This window comes from Panthera leo, chromosome B4, assembly GCF_018350215.1.
Source record: "Panthera leo isolate Ple1 chromosome B4, P.leo_Ple1_pat1.1, whole genome shotgun sequence".
NCBI lineage: Eukaryota > Metazoa > Chordata > Mammalia > Carnivora > Felidae > Panthera > Panthera leo.
In genome coordinates, this window is record NC_056685.1 from 80,010,189 (window position 1) to 80,031,831 (window position 21,643).

The following is a 21,643-nucleotide window of genomic DNA, read 5'->3' on the forward strand; positions in this document are numbered from 1 at the left end:
CTTTGTAAACAAAAGAGGCTGCATATATTGGACCCGACCCCCAGAAGGGCATGGTGTCTTCTGAAGGCCTACTACACGTTGGATCTTTTACCTAATTATCTCTCATCCTGACAACACCCTGCCACGGAGATACGACTGTCACCGCACTGCAGACACGAAACCTGAGGTTCACAGAGGTGCACGCAGGTAGTCAGTGCCGGGGACCGATTCCAGAGCCGGTGCCCGTTCCACACATCAGCATGACATCACGGGCACAAGAGGGGTAGCTGGTAAGACACCGGGGGGCTTCCATCAAAGAGGCAGGGGGACACCAGGACAGACGGCTTCTCTCCTGCTCCCTCCCCTTCCCCAGAGCGCAGGCCTCTCCCTCAGACACTTCTGCTGCAATACGTGCAGGGTCCGGAGCCAAGGGGTTCCCTCAGCATATAACCACTCACTACACCCACCATCCAGAGAAACAGCTCCTGAAGGAGAAAGGGAAACCTAGGGCTTTGTGGGAGGCCAGTGCCCTCCACCCAGGAGGCCAGGAGACACAGGTCTTGCGTGGGCCAGGGGAGAATGGCCTTCGTGGGGGTAGGTCAGCAGGTATAGACCCCTGACAGCCATAGTCCCAGAGCCCCTGGACCAACCCCCCCAGGCCCTGGCTATCCTTTCTGGTTACCCCCCAGCCCTCCTTTTCCCCACCCTGTGGCCTTTCTGGTGACCCCATGCTGTCCCTCTCCCACAGCATCCCCCTGACAGCCCCTGACTGTCCCCCTCCCCCATCTCCCTCCACACGGAGCTGCCCCTTTCCTCCACTAGGAGCCCTGGTTCTCTTCCTCTCTCTCCAAGTCTCTTCAACCCTTGCTTTTCCCTTGTGGTCTCCCACCCCTTCCCTCCCTCGTGGTGTCCCTCCAGCTCCTGGGTGCCCCTTCCTTCCATGGCCCCCAGCCCCTACCCTTCCCCTAGCGTCCCTCTGGTCTCTTCTCACCTGCGCTCTAGGACCCTCAGCCTCTGACCTGCCCTTTGTCCCCCTCCAGTGACAAACCAGGACAACAGTAGTAAGGCCACCCTTCTGCCCCCCAACTCCCCTTCCCTGGTGGCTCCCACCCCCAACCCCACTTTTCTTTAAGTTTCCAAATCAACCTTCCTCCAATAATAATGATAAAGCAGGAAGCCGGGCCGGAGGACAGTGCAAATTTTTCTTCTTGACACGGAGTTTCCGATTAAAGGCAAAGGGACATAAATCCTCCTGCGTAATTGCTGTGCTCCAGCTCGGAGCCACTTGGAAGGGAGGCTCCCACCCTCTCTGCCCCTGCCCCAGGGAGCCCCACCCCCATCCTGAGCAGGGCTTGGTCCCCAGAGCCTGGAGCTGGGTTGGGAAGCGGGAAGGGAATGGTGTGGGCACAAACCTGAGCCAGGCTACCTGCATTTCCCTTCCAGGGGTCCCAGTCCAGATGGATGGCAGCCCATGGCCGCCCCCAGCAGCCCCTCAAACCTTCACATTGAGAGCATGCTTTCTATTTTGGCAAAGCTTCTCAGCATCCATGATCTCAACTGATACTTTCAAGGACTTTGAACATTATTAAACAAGTCTCAGATGGAGGGAGGAGCCTTTAGAAGTCAGCCAGAGCAACTCTCCTGGTCTGGCAAGTAGGGAAGCAGGGCTGTAGGAGGGGCCACCTAGGGGCAGAACTGGGCCGGAGTGCTGTCCTGGCCCCCATCCGAGTTTGCCCTCTCACATACAACGGAGGCCTGACACCTGCTGAAATCCACTAAATCGAGGCCGAATAGCCTATCCCCCCCCACCCCGCCCTGCCCAGCGGTCTTCTCACCCACCAGAGAAGCTTTTGTAACACTCAAGAATGTTTGATGTTCTTACCCTCCACGCTTAGAGGAAGAAGACACTAGAAGTGGGTGTGAATTGCTCAAGATCGAGGGTCTGGAGTCGCCAAACCTCCCAACTCCACGTTTACACTTGTGTTTTCGGCAACTTCTGACACACAGAGATTGCAACCTCCAGCCACTCTGCAGGTGGAACCCCGCCTGGCCAGGACACCCGCCTCCCGACCTTCAAGGGGGGCACACCCGCCCCCCTCCCTCGCCTCCTGCGAGAGCCCACCACTCCACCCTTCCCTTCCTTTCCAGTCCTGTGCCCACTCTCCCCATTCCACGAGGCCTTCCCGATGGGAAGCCTTTGGTTTCTCTTCCCTCTGTTTCTCCCTGCTCTGAACAACCTCTTCCAGCTAGTGCTAAGTCAGCTCCCGGGTGTTACTCTCTTCTCGTGCACTAGGGGAACGAGCCTGGGTGTCTTCCCTCCCAACCCTCCAACCCTCTTCCCCACTCAGACCCAACCAGATCTGCCCAACCAGAGACATCAGCGGATGTCTCTACTACATACAGTATATGGCTCCCATGGTCCTGGGAACCCAGCAGTCCCGTCACCTCTTGTTCAGTGGAAACTTCCACAGAAGCCCTAGGATTCCCACATCAGGCATAAACTACCATGACTTCTGGGTTTCCCTGGCCCCCCAGACCCCTTCCCTAACATCTCGGGTGAGGGGAGACCTTCGGCTGGAACTGAGTGAAAGAAAAGTCACACCCTCAGTCTGCTTTCCCATCCCTGATTAAAACTGGACCCCAGCAATTCAGGCCTCCCAAGGTCTACCCTCTAGGTCTCTTGCTTGAGCTCCTCGGAGATTGTGACAGGGTGGCAGACAACTGGGTCCCTCTACCAGACCCTGACTGACACCCCCCAAGCTCCCCCCAACCCACATCCAGCCCTGCGCACCTGTCCTTCCCTCTGCCACGGCAAAACTGAGTATGGAGCAAGGTCCAGTGAGGTCTTTGGAGTCTTCGAGAAGAATGTCCTATCTGGGTCGGGAAAAAAAGAAAAAGAAAAAAAGAACTGGCCTGGGGATTATGGTGGGCTTTTCTGGGCATCATGGTAGAGCTTCTCAGGATGTCTACAACGTTAGTCTAGAGGGCCACAAACCTGTGATCCTTCCCAGGCCCAGGGAGGGGAGAGAGCTAAGTCTATGAAAGAAAGCCAAAGGGTGGAGAGGACAGAGGAGGTCCAGGCTCCCAAAAAAGGGGGATGGTCTGACGTTGCAGGGAAGTGAGGCCTGCTGTACCCCATCCTGGTATTCCCAAACCCTGACCAATAACCTCATTTGTTGACAGGAGGGGGCTGGGAGTGGAGAAGGGTCCTTCTCCCCTGTTAGTGACTACAGGCCAGAGACTATGAGTGCTCTCGGCTTTCTATAGGGAGGAAGGACTGGAGAGAGGGGCCTAGACAGCAGGATGGTCCTCCTGTATGTGTGCCTTCAAGTACAACCAGGCTCTGGGCCCCAACCCCAATCTTAGAGCCCTGCATGGGGATCACTTAGGGGAGAATCTGGAGATAGACCCTTCTCCCTGGAGATCCCACTCTTCCAGGATCACAGACCCTCATGTTGGACCCAGACACATAAATGGAGAATTACTCTTGCAGTTTAGTCGTGGAAAATGTCCTCAGAGGTGGCAGTGTGGGGCAAGCACTGGGAAGACAGGTGGGAAGGGAGCAAGAATGGGGATGAGTTCCAGCCCCAGAGACTGGGGACAGGGAAAAAAGGCCCACTCACTCTTGTGTCCATCATTCACTCAGCGACTATTTGCAAGGGCAGCCATGTATCAGGCATGGCCCTAGGAGACACAGAAATGAATTAAAGAAGGAGGAACAACAATGGGGGAGGTCCTCAGAAACTCAGCTCCTCCCCCAAAATATCAGCGTCAGCTTGCAGAATTCCCCAGGTCCATGCTAGCTAAGCTCCCATCTCCAGGCCTGTCTCATCCAAAAGAAATCCATTAGCCATAATTCTGGCTGCCTTCTTCCCCAGGGTCCCAAGCCCTGCCCCAGCCCTTGCCCTGGTTCCTGCCTCTCAAATATGCCATGCTCTTTCCCACTGGGCAGACTTTGGAGCATCTTCAGGCCATAGCTACAGCAGGAGGGATGGGGGCTAGATGTGCTGAGCACCTTGCCAGCAGCAGGGAGGAGGGTACTGAGGGCTCCAGTGGAGGCCAAGGAAGAGATATGTGAGCATACATGTCCAGGCCCAAGATCCTCAGCCCGACTCTGAGTCGTGCTGGGAGAGGCATCATTCATCTGCCCAGGGGTGGAGAAGGGGCAGGGGGAAGGGAATGAAAAACACCCACAGCCCATTAACCTACTTTTGCAACTTCATTAAAACAGAGTCTCCGACATGTCGCCATAAATTGTCTTCTGAGGAGGAAGCCAGATCCAACATCTAGTTCTAGCAGTAAAGCCTCTGAGAAGAAGCTGGAATAACCAGGGTGGAAGGGACACACTGGGTGAAGGAGGGGGTGTCACTGCATGGCTTTGCTGACTGAGCTGCCTACTAGAGGACTTCCTAAGTGGGCACGCCACCTGGGGGTGGGGGGGAGCAGGGAGAGGCTTCTCTATAATATTGTACAGTCACGGCCCTGATCAAGAACCCTTACACTTCCTGGATTCCCTCACGATAAACCTAAAAGCTCTCCTCGGCCTTTCCAAGCCTCCTTCTGGAAGCCCCACTCTGGCCCAAAGCTCCCTGCTCCAGGGTATGTGCTGAGTATCATGGTCACAGCCCTGAGTACAGAGGACCCCAGCAGCCTCCAGACGACCTAAGACCCGCACTGCCCTGGCTGAGCACACAGCCTGACCCAGTGGCATGAACACTGGCCCAGGGGTCAGTGGGGCTGAGCCCCCGCTTCCCAGCTGACCCATCTGGATCCCGTCCTCATGCGAGTGGTGACTGAGTGCCCGGGCCCTGAAGAGGGACCGCCAAGGTTCAAATTCTGCCTTTGTCACTGAAGGACCTCAGCCAACTTATTTAACCTCCCTTGCCTTAGTGTTCTCATGGGAATAATTATAGCTCATAAAGTTATTGAATCTTAAATGGGATGGCCCATGGAAAACGCATAACACTTAAGACCTCACATCCTAGGGGTCAATAAACATGGGCTATTGTTGTCATCTTTAGGTACTTATGTGTCTAGGTGAGGAAACTAAAACCCGAAGAGGGGAACTGATTTGGGTCAGAATCAGATTTCCTTTGGCCGAATTCAAGGATCTTCTCCAACACGTCCCCTCTGGACCTCACTTTCTTCGTTTGAATAATGACAGGAATAAAATAGACCAGTGGTTTCTTTCTCCTCCTCCTCCTCCTCCTCCTCCTCCTCCACCACCACCACCACCACCACCACCATCATCATCATCATCGCCTTAGAATTTCTTTTCAAAGCAACCTAACTCAGAATGCCAATACACCAGGATGGACTAGGTGGGGAGAAACTAGTGCGAGGGCAGGGGGTAGTCTGGAGCCTGAGCAGCCACCCCTGAGTCCCACCAGAGAGACCGGGGGTGTCCAGACCTCAAGTCAAGCCCTTGGCCAGAATGATCTCAGGGCTTCCACTGGCAGTCTAGGAAGCGAAAGAGCAAGAACTCTCCAGACCACACTGGGAGAGGAGGAAGAACCTGATGAGAGACTTTCTGCGGATAGGATGGTCTTCATACCCTCACTGCACAGAAAAGGGGTGGAGGAGGGAGGGATGCAGGGAGTGAACCAGAAGGCTCCACGCAGAGTAGCTAGTCCACAACCCAGGTACAAGCCACCCTGAGCCCCTCCACCTTCCGCACGCTTCCCAGCTCCGAGCAGCCCGTGCTCCCGCCATAGCTGCAGCCCAAGAAAACATGGCCATAAAACAGACATTTGCTTTAATTTTGACTTGAAGGGGCAATTTAGCGCAGGCTGTTTGCAAGCTGTCAGAGTTCTTTACGAGGCTCTATCATGTTTTCCCAAAATGCTCCCCCCAAGCGGATTCCCGGGGTCAAAGTTCACACATAACTATTTAGGGGGAAGAGGGGTTGGAGGGAGCATGGGAGACTGAGGAGAGTGGAGAATACACACACACACACACACACACACACACACACACACACACATAATTTTTTAAAAATCAAGAGTGGCTGGGAAACTAATAGCAAAAGACAGCCAGACCGGGACAGCCCCCGGTCAGAGGCAAGTGCTGCGTCTCTGTCCAACCCTCCTCCCTCTCTGGGCCTCCCACAGCAGGAGACTGTCCTGGGCAGAAAAATGAAACATTGTGACTCAGCCCAGCCTCAAGGGCCTCACACACTTATTCACAATGACCTGGATACTTGGACACTTGCATTCACAAACAAATCTTGCTGAGTCCTGACTGGCATTTTCTTTCTTCTTTTTAAGTTGAGATATTTATTTATTAGTCATCTCTACACCCAACGTGGGGCTCAAACTCGCAACCCCCAAATCAAGAGTCGCATGCTCTTCCAACTGAGCCAGCCAAGCACCCGCTGACTGACATTTTCTGTTACTGCCTCTCTACTTTGCACCTTCTAGCAACTCTAGAACCCAAACTACTGACCCTTCTCCCCTCAGCTTCCGCTCTGATCCCCCTGCTGATTTTCTAGGGTCCTTCTTTCCTAGGAGAAAGTGCTAGATCTTACTAGATCCTCCCCACTGTTGGAAGGAGGGGAAAAGTCACCAACTCACCTCCTTCCAAAGTTGGCTTGCTTCTTCTGTTTTCCCGCAGCCCACCCCCTCTTCCATCAAGAGCCCTGGGCTGAGACCCATTCAGAGGAATAACCCACACACACCGTAAACAGGGTGGCTGCTCCCAAGTCTGGAGGCACCCAAGGACCTTGGAGATCACAGAGTGGGTAGGGCCTGGGAAGCCAGACCCTGAACATACTCCAGGTACCTTTCAGCTCTCTACAAAAAAAGATTTCCTGCCTTTAAGGTCCTTTGGAGGTTGGGGCATAAGGGCTTGGGGGTGCACACTGGGGCTTTCATTCTAACCTGTCCCCCCAAGGTGATATGGGAGCAAAGGGGAGACAGAGGCCAAAATATAGGACAGGGGTCTCCCCTCACTGAAGACCCCTCCCCTTTCCTCACATTCTAAGGAATTTTTCTGGTCTCTGTGGACAATTCCAGCCTCAGTATTCCCAGGGAAGGGTGATGAGGCAAAGGGGACATGTCTCAGGCTGGGAGCGATCCCAGAGGTCAGGGTGAGTTGGGGGCAGGATGTCCTGGAGGCAGGGGAATTGGGACTATGGGAATCTGGGGTGATGGGAAGTCCCGTGATCCCCTCATAGCAGCATATGCACAGGAAAGTCCACCAGAGGAGCTAACTGGAAGCTCAATGGGGTGTTTTGCAGCCCAGATCCTGCTAGCAGGCTATGGACCAGGGACACCACTAAGGCCTGATGCCAAGCCACTCAGGCTGATCTGAGGAGAGGGGAGTATGGGTTCTCCTGTGCAATGATCAAGGAGGAAAGAAACAGACCGGAGCCCACACAGGGAGAAATGAGATGGGACGGGGACCCAGACCCGCAAATAACTGTGTCCCTATCTCCACTGTGCATGAATTAAGCTCCCACCTACTTAATGTTCTCTAATGCCCCAAAGCAGCCTACAACATTAATTCTATTTTCCATGTACATAAATTGGTGGTGCAAGAGGTCAAGGAAGTGGTCTAGGATCACACGCACCTGTCTAGACCTGACACCAATCTGCTTTCTCCTGGAGAGTGAGAAGTCTCTGGACCCTTGAGTGTAATTGCCATCGAGCTACTTACCACCCCAGCCTCCTTACCCTCTGGGCTGAAGGAGGCTATCTGTGCATCTATCTGAGGATGCTCGTCCCCATCCTTACCACCGCAAAAACACAGAATCTGAGAATATGGAGGTCTAAACTCCTCATGGTACAATTGGGAAACTGGTGACCAGAGAAGGTAAGCTACTTGCCTGGGCTCAGACAGCCAGAAAGAGCCAGAGCAGGGACTTGATCCAGTTCAGACCATGCTATTCCCTGGAGCCAGGTTCTCAGCTATTTACATACACAGAGGCCAGGCGCCAAGTTGGCACAGGGAAAATAAAGATGAACAAATACAGGCCCTGCCTTGAGAGGCTCAGAAGTGGCAACGTGGGGCCCTCTCATCCCAAGCTGCAGAAAGACTTCTCCTCCAAATGTCAAAAACCAAACAAAGAAAGAAGTTGCTATTAGCTGAGGCAGTCAAAAAGTCCTCCTGGAAGAGGGGAGCCTAACCCAGTTCTAAGAGATGTGAACGGGAAGAGGGCACATCCTCCGGGGAATCCAGGCAGGAAGAGAAATGCAAGTGTATATGACATGGATTTCTTTAGGAAGATACTCCTGGTGGAGGATGATGGGAGACCAAGCTGGAAGGTCAGGTTGGGACCAGATCAGAGAAGGCCTTGAATGCTAGCCTAGGGAGTCTGAGCCTTATCCCACGGGCACCAGGAAATCATGAAAAGCTTTCACCTGGGGTAGGAGGGGGACCCAAGCAAAGAGGTTAATTTGGAAATTTACCCTAGAAGCCGCTTCCATGGCAGACTGCCTGAAAGAAAACCCGAGACACCAAGGGTGTCAGTGCAAATACTGGTGTGCTGTCTCTAGGTGTGCATTTCTTGTGGGTGGTGTGTGTGTGTGTGTGTGTGTGTGTGTGTGTGTGTGTGCGCTGTATGTCTGGGCTGGCTTGTATGCATGTATGCATGTAAGCACGATGCTGAGATCAGGAAAGTCTGGTTTCACAAACCACCCTGGTCTGCTTGGGGGTGGGGGGAGATGATGGATCACCAGCTCCCCGCCCCTCTGTCTCCCTCCCTCTCCCAACCACCCTGAATGGGCAAGAGTGCTACACCCCTGCGTGCACATGAAAGCAACCCTCCTAGAAACAGACATGCACCTGGAACAGAGTGAGCATCTCCTCACCTGACATCTTCCCCCAAATCTCAAGTTGGTAATAAAGGACACCCAGGGCTAACCATCCAGCAGCCCGTGAGCTCAGAAAGGCAGTGAGAGTCAGGTGGGGGACAGGTGTGGCGGTGCTGCTGATGAGAACAGTTCAACCAACCAAGACCCAAGTAAACTCAGAGAGGAGGGGGAAATGCCCTGGAGAGACAGAGTAGAGATGGGGGCACCGCTCAGAAGAGGGGTCTCTTGGCGGGGCGGGGGGGCATTAGGAGCCCATGTGCCCCTCACTTCCTGCCAACCTTCTCACTGAAGTAAGGAAGGGACCTGCATTACTAGGACAGCTGTTTTATTTTGTCCCCCTTTGGGACTCGGGTATAAAGGGGTCCAGGCCACTCCCTTCCCTCAGCCAAGAGACCCTCAAATATGGGGGGACTATGACTAATGAATCCTGGTGGGGCGGTCATTACTGTGACCCGCAGAACAGCAATTAGCAATTATGACAGCCACACCATCATACCCATCACCCCTGGCAGAGGGGCCTGGCAGCCAGGATTCCTGGTACTTCCACCAGCTCTCTGCTCACCATCCCTTGTTTCCTTTCCTTTTATTTATTTATTTTTAAATTTTTCTTTAAAGGCATTGCTGCTTTCTTCCTTTTTTTTTTTTTTTTTAAGTTTACTTATTTACTTTTAGGTAATCTCTATACCCAACGCGGGGCTCGAACTCACAACCCCAAAATCAAGAGGTGCACGTTCTACCGACTGAACCAGCCGGGCACCCCCTTGGTTTCCTTTCTTAAAACCCATGGAGAATCCTAATTTGGGGATTTCTAGGATCTCAGGGTCAGAACAAATCTTGTAGAGGTCCCACCCATTTGTAACCATCTGTTCTCCCAACTCCAGCCTGGGCACTCAAGCCCACCAGTCACCCACTGCCCTGGCAAATTGCTGAAGGCACGTATCTGCCCCTTAAGACCTCGGGTGCCCCTATGGGGAAGGCTGGGAGAGCTCTGCCATCTTTACCATCCCGAGGCCTTTTCCATCGTTCCCCAAGCCAGCCCAGACACACAGCTTCCCACGCTGATCAGTGACAACCTCTTCGAACATCCAATTCAGGGTCACCCACCCGTACCCCTCCAAGAAACAACTCCAAGTTCTCCCTCAAGCCCGGTTACTCGAACTCCAGCCTACTTCTTCCGCAGCTATTTGCTGCGGGCCTCCCACCAGGCAGGAAAACGATGCTCTGTTTTCCCTGACTTCTAAGAAGCCTTCCAAACCCTCTGCTTCCATGTTTCTGACTTTTGCTCAAGTGTATCCTTTCCCAGACTGTCAGGAAGTTCTCCATGTTTCACCTGAATCTCACCCTCAGTGAGAAAGACTTGGAGAAAGGTCATTTATTCAAAATCCTATCTCAGCTTTCTGGGTCACTGATGGAGCTGTAGTGTGCTTTGGTTCCCTCTGTCAGCCTTCCAGAAGCACTCTTCTGACTCCAAACCCCAGGCTAGGGCCCCAGCATCCCCATTACCCCAGAGCAGTTCAGGGGATGCCTGCCTCCAGGCCAGACTCTAGCTCAGGATGTCAGCCCTGACCCCAGCAGAGCAAAGGGGGAACTGTCGTACAGCCCAGCCCCCAGCCCAGACTAGAGAAGGAGGTAATTAGGAGCTGTGCGGTCCCTGTCCCCCAACAGGTACAGCTGAGCACCTGCATCCATCATCGGGGCAGCTGCCAGAGAGGGGGAGGGTCACGTGTCTAGGCAGGACCAACGGCAGGGCTGGGGGAGGCCGTGGAGCAGGGGATTGGCTGGTCTGCAGACGGAGAGTAGAGGGCTGTAGGGGATAACCCGAAAATGACCTTGTGGGGACTTTAGCCCCCAGTCTCTGCTCCTCCCTAGACCCCCCTCTACCCTCCCCCAGTTCCTAACCCACAGCCCACCAGTAGCCCTCACCTTGCCATTTTCTCTCTCCCTTCAAAGCCCCTTCTCTAGGGTGCAAGGGCCCCTCTTACTCATTTTTTTACAAAGGAAAATGGCCTTCTGTGTGCTTAATAAGTCCCAATGAGCACGTGGGGGTAGGGAGTCGATTTCTGGCCCGAATAGGGGCTGGTGACTCCATGAGAAACACCGCGGTAAGGTTAGGGTTCGAAGGGAGAAACAGAGGGAGGGAGGGGGGGCTGTGTTTGGATGGCAGAAGTGTGGGTGCAGGTGCGTTTTTCTCTAATTGCCGGCTTCGGTGCCAGGGTGTGAACGTGGAGGGTGTGTTGGCAGCCGTGTGCATGGCGCATCTCGCGGGGGTGGGGATGGGGGGCAGCCTGGGACGTGTTTTGCATACTTGCACTAACCTGGGTATGCTGCAGTATACACTTGGGCAGAGATGGGCATGTTGACCTTGGCCTTCTTTCTGTGTGTGCGGAGGCTCATGTTCACTTAGTTGGTACCAAGCACACTGACACAATGGGCTTTCACCTTGCCTGTTTCCGACCCAAAGAGGGGAACCCCACAACCCACCTGTGCCTGGGACCCCTCAGCATGTCTCCCAGCTGAGTGGCAGGAACCCCCACCCCCACCCCCACCCCTAGGACCACAGGTCAGGGTGGCAGCTGGCAGGAGAGAAGAAAGGGAAAAGAGGAGGGGCAGCTTCGCCAACACCTGTGAAGGTTCTTCGTTATATATGCAAATGCCCTCATTAGAGATGCAGAGCGCTTCCCGGAGCTAATGGCTGCTGCAGCCTTGTCTGTGTGGGGATGCCGAGCAGAAGGAGACTGCGGGCTGGGGGAGAGGGTGGTGGCAGGACCACTGCCCTCTGGCTGAGCGGTGCCAGGGCCCTCATTCCCCAGGGCTGGTCCTGGGTGGTCCTGAGCAGGGGTGGGGGTGGGGTGAGGTAGGGGTGAGCCCACAGTAAGAGTGAAGGCCACGTGCAGGCACAGCAGAATCAGCAGACCACAGCTCTGGCCCTTGGCTTCATCTGGGTGGGCAGCACCCCCCTTGGATCAGGCCTTGCCAGTTGGGTCCTTTGAGGAATGCTGTAGATAGGTGTACATCCCGCACTGCCACCTCTCCACCCACCGAGCCCAAGAGCCTGGTGACCTCCGGATCTTGGAGCAGGTGACCCTGGCACCTGCTCCATAGGACGCTACTGATGCCGCCTGACATAGACAGACTTCTACACAGCCCGCTTCCTAGACCCTCCGTTCTCCCTTCTGCTGCCTCTCTGGGAAAAACAGTCTCATTGTGGTCTTTTTCTGTCACCTCAACCATAGAGAAAGGAGCCTGATTCCAGCCGCTGCTGCCTCTCAGCCCATTGGACATCCTTTTATAGAGCAGCCGTTCCTTGGGGCTGCCTTGTGCTTTTTCAACCTCACTGCCACCAACACGGCACCAGAGACAAACGCAGACGCACGCACAGTCCATTCACACACACCCTCAGAAACATCCAAATGATCACTCTCCTCATCACTGGGACACACACTGTCCTGTTTATATCAACCTGCTCTTAGACACACACCCACACTTCAGCAGTCCTGCAAGCCTCTGCTGTCCTTGAGCACACGTCACCCCATTTTGGGGACACAGTCCACAGAGACCTCCCCTGCCCTACCCCCCCACCTCTCCTTTCTTTGCTTCTCCCTCCCCTTCCCGCCCTCCTCCCTGGGCACCCGTTTGCCAGGGTTATTTATAGAAGCAAGCGATAAATTCAGTGTGTTTCTCGGCGCGCAAAGCTATAAATAATGGCACAGATCATTAAACCCCGAGAGCAGGCCCAGCCGCCCCACAAACAAGATGAAGTACAAACCACCACGTGAGAGGGAGAGAGGGAGGCGCAAGGCAGAGCCCCAGACCCAGGGCCCGTGGGCTCCAGCCTGCACCCTGCAGCCCAGTCCCAGTGAACTTGGGCCTCCACGGGTCCTGCCTGGGTGGGTGCCTGTGGGGGAGGAGAGAGCAGAGCTGGGCCTAGGCTTGCAGGCTGGTGAACAGAGCTCACCCCCCACTGAGCTGCCATACCCTCCAGCCCTCCCCCTTTCACCCTCTTTCCCCCCCTCTGCTTCTCCTTCTACTTCCTTCACTGGATTTTCATCTTTCTTAGATTTTTCTTTTCCTTCCAAACTGTTCTTCTTTCCACCATTCCCTCCATCTCTCCATCCTCCTTCCTTTTTCCTTTACCCTCTGCCCTTCACCTCTCCCTCTCCACCCACTGTTCTCCCCAGCCCTGCCTCCCTTCACCCCAAGTCCCCGGGCTCCAGGAGTGGGCCCTGGTCCCACCAAGGAGCCCTCAGAGGCAGAAAGTCCCCTGTCAGCAGAACGCTGGAGCTGGCTGCTGATTCAGGGTCTGTAATCTCCCAGGCGGAGGCAGCCGTGGCAGGGGGGCGGGGAGGGGGACAGTGAAGATGGATGAGGAGTAGAAGAACAAAATGGCACGGACACCAGGGACAGGCTCCAGGCTGAGAGAGGTTCTGGGGAGTGGGACCAGAGCCCCAAGGTTCAGCCCCAACCCCACCAGCGCTGGCTGGTCAGTCAAGTGAAAAGTGCTTTCCGGGTACAGAGACGGCGCCATGGGAAAGATAAGGCAAATAGGAAGGAGCAGAGGGGACCAGGCAGGAGCAGCAGAGAGATGTTGGTGGAATCAAAGAGGCGTCAGAAGGAAACCAGGGGGAAAAGAGGGGGCACTGATGGAGGGATGCCCCTACCTGGTCCCACCATCCCCAGTTCCAGTGTGGACCCCCGAGCAGCCATATTGTCCTCCTGAGTCCAGATCGCAGTGTGGAAGGTTTGGGGGTCCCGACCATGGCTACCACAACCCTCCCTCCTTCACTTTTACGAAGTATCTCTACCCTTTGGGGTTCACCCAATCTACTTCAGCCTATTTTCTGGAGGTCTCCCTCAGTGCCAGTCAGGTCACCTACCATCTGGGACCTTTTCCCCCTTCCCACTGGGAAGTTCTTACCCCTGCCTGTTTCAGTTTGAGCCTCTCTCCCGGGAGGCTAGAACCTACATCCAATATGTGCCAAACAGGGCCCCAGAACGCCAAACAATGTTCAACTCTTTGAAGTCTCGTCAACCCCAGGGATGGTAGTCAGTTCTCACCAGCACCCATGATGTCAGGCAAATAGACCTCAGATGGGGCAGTGGGCATAAGACCCAACATCAACCAGAACCTACTGGTGTTGAGGGTGGATAGATGCCAGGATAGGGCAGTTACATCCTTGGACAGTTAAGGGGGAGCCCTGTGGGCCTGAGCAAGGTGCAACCTGGCCTCGTGGCCAGGGGTGGACAAGAGAGCCTCGGAGACTTCCCCGCCCACCCCTGCCCTCTACACCCCACAGCCAAAGCGGCCATCTGCTCCCACTCGCTCCCCTGTCGGCCGGTTTGATGCAGAGCTCGGTTATTTGCCTGGGGATTTATAGTAGGAGCCAGGACAGCAGCTAAATCCCCCAGCCACCGAGGTAAATCAGCCGCCGCGATGGGCCGGAACGAGGGAGCTGTCAGGCCGGGCAGCGGCACAGCAGGGCTGGAGAGGAAAACACTTGTCCCCGCTCCCTGGGGGCAGCAGCCAATAAATCCCCTCAGGCACCGATTAGGGCTAGAGGCCTGACCAAATCTTGAGGGCTGCCGGTGCTGCTGGCAGAGAATGCACCGCAGTGGGCAGTGCCCACGGACCTCAGCTGCGGCCCAGGGATGGGAGGCACGGAAGAGCCTCTCAAACAGCTGGCCTGCGAACCGTGGGGAGAGACCAAAACCTGCCGTCCCAAGAGCCGGGCGAAGCAGGGTCACGGGTTAGGGAGGGTCTCCGGAGCCAAACGCCTGCGTTCCAATCCTGGTTCTGCCACTTAGTAACCGTGTGACTGTGGGCAAGTCACTTACTTCCCCATGCCTCAGTTTCTTCGAGAGTGAAACGTGGATGAGGAGGGCAGCTACCGTGCGGTTATGGCAATTACATGAGGTGATGTGGACTGTTCGCTGTCACAGAGAAGAAGCTCTTGAGGCTAGGTTAGATCTGGTCTTGTGCAGAGAAAGAAGGGGCCAGATGACCTTTGGAGGAATATGGGGATGCTGAGATGATGTTTCAAGAAAGAGGGCTCTTTTTCTTTTTTAAGTTTATGTGTTTGTTTTGAGAGGGAGTGAGAGCGCATGTGTGCGTGGAGGAAAGGCAGAGAGCGAGGGAGAGAGAGAGAATCCCAAGCAGACTCCGCACCGGCAGGGCAGAGCCCGATGTGGGGCTCGAACCCACAAACCATGAGATCGTGACCCGAGCCAAAGTCAGATGCTTAACCAACTAAGCCACCCAGGCGCCCCAAGACAGAGGGCTCTCAGGCTCACTGGAGAGAAAGTGACAGCAGCATTGTCCAGGGCCAGCATGGATTCCTGGGGTTAAGATCACAGGCTCCCTAGTCAGTCAGGTTTGCATTCAAGTTCCACCACTTATTACCCGTGAGACCTTCAGCAAGTTATTTAACTTCTCTAGGCCCAACTGTCCTCATCTGTAAAATGGGGATGATAATAATACCTCACAGGGTTACTGAGAGGGTTACATGAGAGACAAATTCATACATAAATCGCCTTGCTCGTAGGAAGCGCCCAGTCCATTTTAGAATTGCTGTTTACCATCATTTCAGCAAGTGAACGAGGGCCACACAGTGAACCCTAAATCCAAGCAGTAAAGCAGACAGGGAAAGAGGGGAGGGCATGGGTGAATGCTGGAGGTGGGGGCAGAGGGGTCCCTAAGGCGAAAGGGAGCCAGTCTATGGAAGAGGAAGAAATAAGCAGGCAGGTAAGACCTGGAGACCTGGAGGCTGAGAGAAAAGAGCGAGCTGGGTGATGGGGGGAGACCCTACAGGGAGAGGAATGGATGGCAGATAGGGAGGCACAGGATCAGACCAGGAGGGACAACGACTATCGACTATCCTATCCAACCGGAGCCTCAGGGCAGGAGTCAAGGGAAGAGGCAGGGGGCAGGGGGCTGCAGGGAGTACCGAGGGGCAAGGGAAATGAGGAGCCGTGGCTTGGAGAGGAGAGAGAAGGAAGGAGACCAGAGCGCAGGCGGAGAGACAAAGGAGAAAGAGCTCTGTGTGGAAAAGCAGCAAGCCAGAGCTGGTGCAGCTTGTCACGCAAACATGATTCCACGCAGCTCCGCTGCCCCCTCCCTGCTTTCATTTTCAGCTTGGCTTCCCCCCCTCCGCCCCCCTCCCATATCCCTCCTGCCAGCCTCTACCTTCTCCGCACTGTGCCCCAGGGCAGATGAGGCTGCAGGGAGGGTGAGGGGCTTGGACTCTGCTCACCAGGGGGCGAGAAAGTGAGGAAGGAGACAGTCCCCAAAGCAGAACAGAACCCAGGGGTCCTCGCCTCCTTCTGGTGGCTCCCCCTCATCAGTGGAAAGAATTGCAAGAGTGGAATAATAATAACAGCAGCTACAGCATTCACACTTTGCAGCTCACAAGTGTTGTGCAAGCCCTGAGTCTCACAACAGCCTTGGTGATGTAGGCAATATCGCCCCATTTATTATTATCATTATCGTCAAGCAATTCTATAATGCTCACTACCCGCTAAGCACTTCACCTGTGTTAACTCTCTTATTTCTGACAACAGCCCTATTAACCCCATTTTACAGATGACAAGCTGAGGTCTAGATCCTATGCCCCTCTGCCTTTGCCTCATCTCTGATCTCCCGTTTTTTTGCGTGACCCTCTTTCTAATTCTCTCATCTTCTCTTGTCCTCCCTTGACGCCCCTCTTCCCATCATGCTTCCTCGCCAAACTTCAAATTGGATGTTTGTACACTCTCTAGGCATTCCCCCCACCCCGCCTCGCCCTGTGACCAGCAGGAGACCTGGTGTGACTGCATTTGATGGACAGCCCCTTCATTTGGGGACCCACCAGAACAAAAAGAAAACAGGGTGGAGAGAAATATGACTATCTTCAGAGATGCTGGTTTTCCCCCGCTTTCCTCCCCCCAAAGACCTGAGATGATCTACCAGGTAAGAAACAGATAGAGTGGAACCATCAAAACAGCCATGAAATAGAAGGGAGAAACAAGTGAGGGTGAGAAAATGTTCCCCAGGAGGGATGAGTTGCCGGAAGGATGGAGAGTTGCCACAGAGGAACCTAAAACTTAGCTATCAGCGTTCTAAGGCCGACAATAAATGAGGCTGGGTAGAGGCCTAAACCCCTCCTCCCCTACCCCGGAAGCCCCTTCACGTGTTCATTGATCATACTGAGCATCCATGGATCATGCGTGGTCAACGATGGGACCCATACCGAGGACACAGACCTTTCTGGACACGTCTGCTATAGAACTGGCAGGACTCAGCCGAAAGAGCTGGAGGGCAGAGAGGAACATAAAAGTCAGAGGCCATGGGACGCAGGGAGAGGCAAGGCCCACGCAAAGTTGTCCCAGAGCTGAGACCCAGCTGAGGTGTGTCTGTGACAGATCTCGAACGGGTTCCCTGCCCTTTCCCAACAGCCCTTTCAGCCCCCCTCCCACCCCTAAGTGGCCTATTTGAGACAAAGTCCCTGCCTGCCCGTCTAGCTACCCACCTTCCATGCAATGCTGGAGATGGCTGCTTTTGGCTGCTTCTGCTCATTAGCACATCAGCATGGGGATCATCAGAGGAAAATGATATGCCGGGCTCTCCCAGGGAAACAAAATCTGCCCTCCCTGCTGGCATAATTTCTAGCTGATGAAGGAACGAGCACAAGTTAGAAGAGAGTGACAGAGGACAGGGACATACAGAGAGGAGAGACATGGATCCCTGTTAGGGAAAACTCCAGATTGGCAGGGGTGGGGCTCCCTCCCACAATCCCAAAAATGCTGCCCCTGCCCCAGCAGCCAGCAAGAAAAGGGCCTGGGGAACCCCGATCTGTGCCTGTGTATGAAATACACACATGTTAAACGTAAAAGCTGGTTCTTAGGAAGGCTGGCACCTGGCCTGGCCAGTGCTGGAGGTTCCTAAGCAGGAAAGCCTCTAAGCATGTGGCACCGGCAACATGCCCAGGGGCACCCACTCCAAGGCCGTGAAACACTCTGAGGGGGGTCCGAGCGGTTGGTGAGACAGATGGCAGCACACTCCTGGACGAGTTGGTGCATTCAAGCATTCACCAGCACAGACCAGCCTTGCTGTTACCTGCTCAGCCACCGTGAAAAACTGACCTTATCTTTCCCTCCCTGTCCCTTTCCTGAAGCAGAGCGTGTCCTCATCAGGGGCTCCTGCTTAAAAGAACCCGGGGGTGCCTGGGTGGCTCAGTCGGTTGAGCTTGAGCATCTGACTTCGGCTCAGGTCATGACCTCACAGTTTGTGAGTTTGAACCCCCCATCAAGCTCTGTGCTGACAGCTCAGAGCCTGGAGCCTGCTTCGGATTCTCTCTCTCTCTCTCTCTCTCTCTCTCTCTCTCTCTCTGCCCCTCCACTGCTCATGCTCTGTCTCTCTCTCTAAAATAAACAAACATTAAAAAAAAAAAAAAAAGAGGGGCGCCTGGGTGGCTCAGTTGGTTAAGCATCTGGCTTCAGCTTGGATCATGATCTTGCAGTTCGTAGGTTTGAGCCCCACATCAAGCCCTGCTGACAGCTCAGAAACTGGAGCCTGCTTCGGAATCTGTGTCTCCCTCTCTCTCTCTCTCTCTCTCTCTCTGTCCCTCCCCAACTCCTGCTCCGTCTCTCTCTCAAAATTAAATAAACATTAAAAACAAAACAAAACAAAACAAAGAACCTGGGATTACGGCAGAAGTTCGTAAAACTTCCCACATAACAAAATTAGCTCTTCCCAGCAGTGGGGGTGGGGGAAACACCCAGTTCCTCCCAAACCCAGGCGCCACCCTGTCAGCTTCAAAGCCTGACCAAGCCTGCAGTGAGTGCACACAGACTAACAAGAGGACACACAGAGAAGGGTCCCTCCCTGGTAGGGCAGGGAAACCAACAGAAGGCAGTCTTTCCCGGAAGCCTCTCTTCCAATACACACATCTCATGGAGCTCCCTTCCATGGCTCCCTAACGTATCCAGAATAAACCTGCATTCACGTCCAAGTACTGATTCCTCAAGTTGGCATTTAGAGCCCTCCTTCGTGCAGACCCAGAAGAGCCCCTACAACTTCTCCTCAAGGAACATGCCCCGAACCGTCCTCCTTCCAGCCCATTTTGCCCGGAGTGCCCTCTCCACCAGCCCCTGGGGCTCCCAGATGCTCATCAAAGCTCTCCCCATCTTCCTCCAAGGTCAAAGTCAATTCAGCTGCTTTCACTCATGCAAGCTGTCTCCCTCCCCACTAGCTGCGTCTCCCAGGTCTTGTTCACCTTGTGTGCCTGGTGCCGCGAGGTAGTCTGGGTAATGTTTGTGGAAGTCAACAAAAATTCCAAACCTGCTCTCTACCCAGCTTTCTTTTCTGTGACTCACAGGGTTCTCAGAAGTGGGAGAACCCCACTGAGACACACACACCCCGCCCCCGCCCAATGCGGGGCTGGCAACTGTCACCGGAGTCCCCTTCCCCCAAGTCAGGGCTGGGGCCACCCGGAGACAGAGGCTTCAGGAGATGCTGCAGGTGCTTCTGGGCTTCCTGAGACCATCGGGATGAGGGCTTCTGAGAGGCTTTGGAGCCCATAAGCCAGTGGTGGTGGGCTTCCTTTCTTTCTGGTTCCTCTTTCACTCTCTCCATCTTCATCATTCTCTTTTTCAATTTTAGATGGAATGTTCCTTCCGTCTGAGAGACACCTCCCCTCAGAGCCTTGTTACTCAAAATGTGATCTGAGAACCAGCAGCATCAGCATCCCTGGAAACGTGCTAGTAATTCAAACTTTCAGGCCCCAGTCGGGATCTGGTCCATCCACTTCTCCAGGTTAACAAGATCCCCAGATGGTTCATACACACATTAAAGTTTGAAAGCAAAAGGCCAGGCCAGGGGCCCAACAGGGAAGCTGGACGCTTAAGACATTCATTCATTCATTCCTTTATCCTTTCAATAAATATTTAATAAGCACCCACTGGGTGCGAAGTGCTGGGCTAGGCATTGGAGATAAAACTGGGGAATGCTTCAAACCTAGGTGCCCAGGAGTCACAAGAAACGAAAGGGAAGAGACGGGGAAAAAATGGGGAAATTATTCAGGGGGCCTTTGTTCAAGCTTCTTGAGGGCATGAATTGCATCATCTGTTTCTACCGGGGGCCCTCGCGGTCCTGCACAGAGCAGGTGTAACCAGGTACTCAGTAAACATTTGGTGCTTGTTGAGAAGTGGTCCAAAAAGCAGCACAGGGTGATATAAAGTGCACCCGACTACGTCTTGGGGGCCCTGGCCACCTACTGACACAGGGACCTTAGACAAGACACTGTTTCCCTACTGGCAAAGCAATAAAGGCAAACCAAGATCAAGTCCTTTCTCACTCCAGTTTCTCTTTCCCTGGCCCTGAGACCAGAACGCTGAGCTCTCCGGAGCTCTGGTCAGTTCTAGAGCAGGGGTGGCATGAGGTGGTCAGTCCAGCCGGAGTGTGGAGTTTGGAGGGGAAGGAAGCCGAGGCCCAGTAAGTGAACTGGGACTATGCAGATACAGGCCAGGGAGGGGCTGCCCACCAGGGTGGCCGGGAATGAAGAAAAATGACGAAGCCAAGAGCCACCACCCACCCCATCCCCCAATCTTTCCTGCCGTGATGTCTCAGCATTTAGGGGGTATTTTTGTTTTGGTTTTTGCCACTCCACGTCTAAATATTGAAATGCCTGGTCTTAGTCATTGGGTGTCCTCTGTTTTCTGTGCTCACTCCTCAGGGATCTCATTCAGTGTCACTGATGACCCCCAACCTTGTGTCTCCAGCCTGACCTTCACTACTGACCTCCACAGCTGTGAATCCATCCGCCTACTCGACACCTCTGCCTGGACAGGAACCTCAAACCTAACAGGTCCCAAACTGATCCCCTCGGAAAACCAGCTCCTGCTGAGGTTGTCTCCATGTCACTTCATGGGGACTCCATGGCTTTGGTCATTCAGGCCAAATCCCCAGCCTCCTCCAGACTCCATTCTCTGTCTCACACCCTCCATATGGCCCATCAGCAAATTCCTTGGCTCTCTCTGCAAGAGATATATATCCAGAACGTGACTACTTGTCCCCACCTCCGCTGTCACCCCTGTGGTCCAGGCCACCATCATCTCTTACCTGATGCTGCAGAAGGCTGTTAATGGGGCTCCCTGCCCTTGTTTTCTCAACCTAGTCTCAACAGAGCAGTAAGGATTTTCTGTAAAAATACAAGGTGGGTCATGTCACTCTCCTGCTCAAAACCCTCCAGTGACTCCCCGCCTTACTCAGCACGAAAGCCAGGCCTCCCTGTGACTCATGAGTCCCTGCACCGGCTTGGTAGATCTTGGTCTGACTCCCATTACCTCTCAGGCCCGTCACCTATTTTCTTTTCTTACTATCTCTGCTCCGGCCACGTCAGCCTCCTAGCTGTTCCTCCAACATGCCACACAGGCTCCCATCAGGGCCTCTGCCCTTGCTGCTCCTGGGTCAGGAATGCTCTTCCCCCAGAAATCTGCACGGGTACGCAGCATCTGGTACATGGCAGGATCCATATGCTGAGGGGCCTGAGCAGGGATGAGAACGGGAGTGAAGAGGAAGAGGAGACGACGGAGTCTGGTTCCGCACAAGACACAAAATGGCTTGTCTCGCACGCTCTGTCTGCCTCCTCGGAGGGGTCTGGCCCCTCTCTGGTTCCTCAGGAAGGACCCCACTCTCTGCTGACCCTCAGGAGAACCGCAGGCCCCACGACATCACCTCCCTCCAGGACTCCATGGGCCTGATGCCTGATGCTCCGCCTGATGCCCAGTGTGGCGGTCCTCCCTGCTGCGCTCCTACAGGGGGTAGGAAGAACGGGTCTCCTTGGTCACTCACTCATGACTACTTATTTCCACCAACGACC

The 21,643-nt window shown here is 54.4% G+C and overlaps 1 long non-coding RNA gene across 1 annotated transcript; it reads right to left on the reverse strand.

Annotated features, from left to right (window-relative positions):
• Positions 1–16,990: 16,990 nt before the first annotated feature.
• LOC122224630 lies at positions 16,991–21,330 on the reverse strand. The gene is made up of 5 exons (XR_006204874.1): positions 21,141–21,330; positions 20,884–20,962; positions 20,563–20,798; positions 17,294–17,433; positions 16,991–17,075 (listed from the first exon to the last, which is right to left on the reverse strand). It is a non-coding gene; the product is annotated as an uncharacterized LOC122224630 (long non-coding RNA).
• Positions 21,331–21,643: the final 313 nt, after the last annotated feature.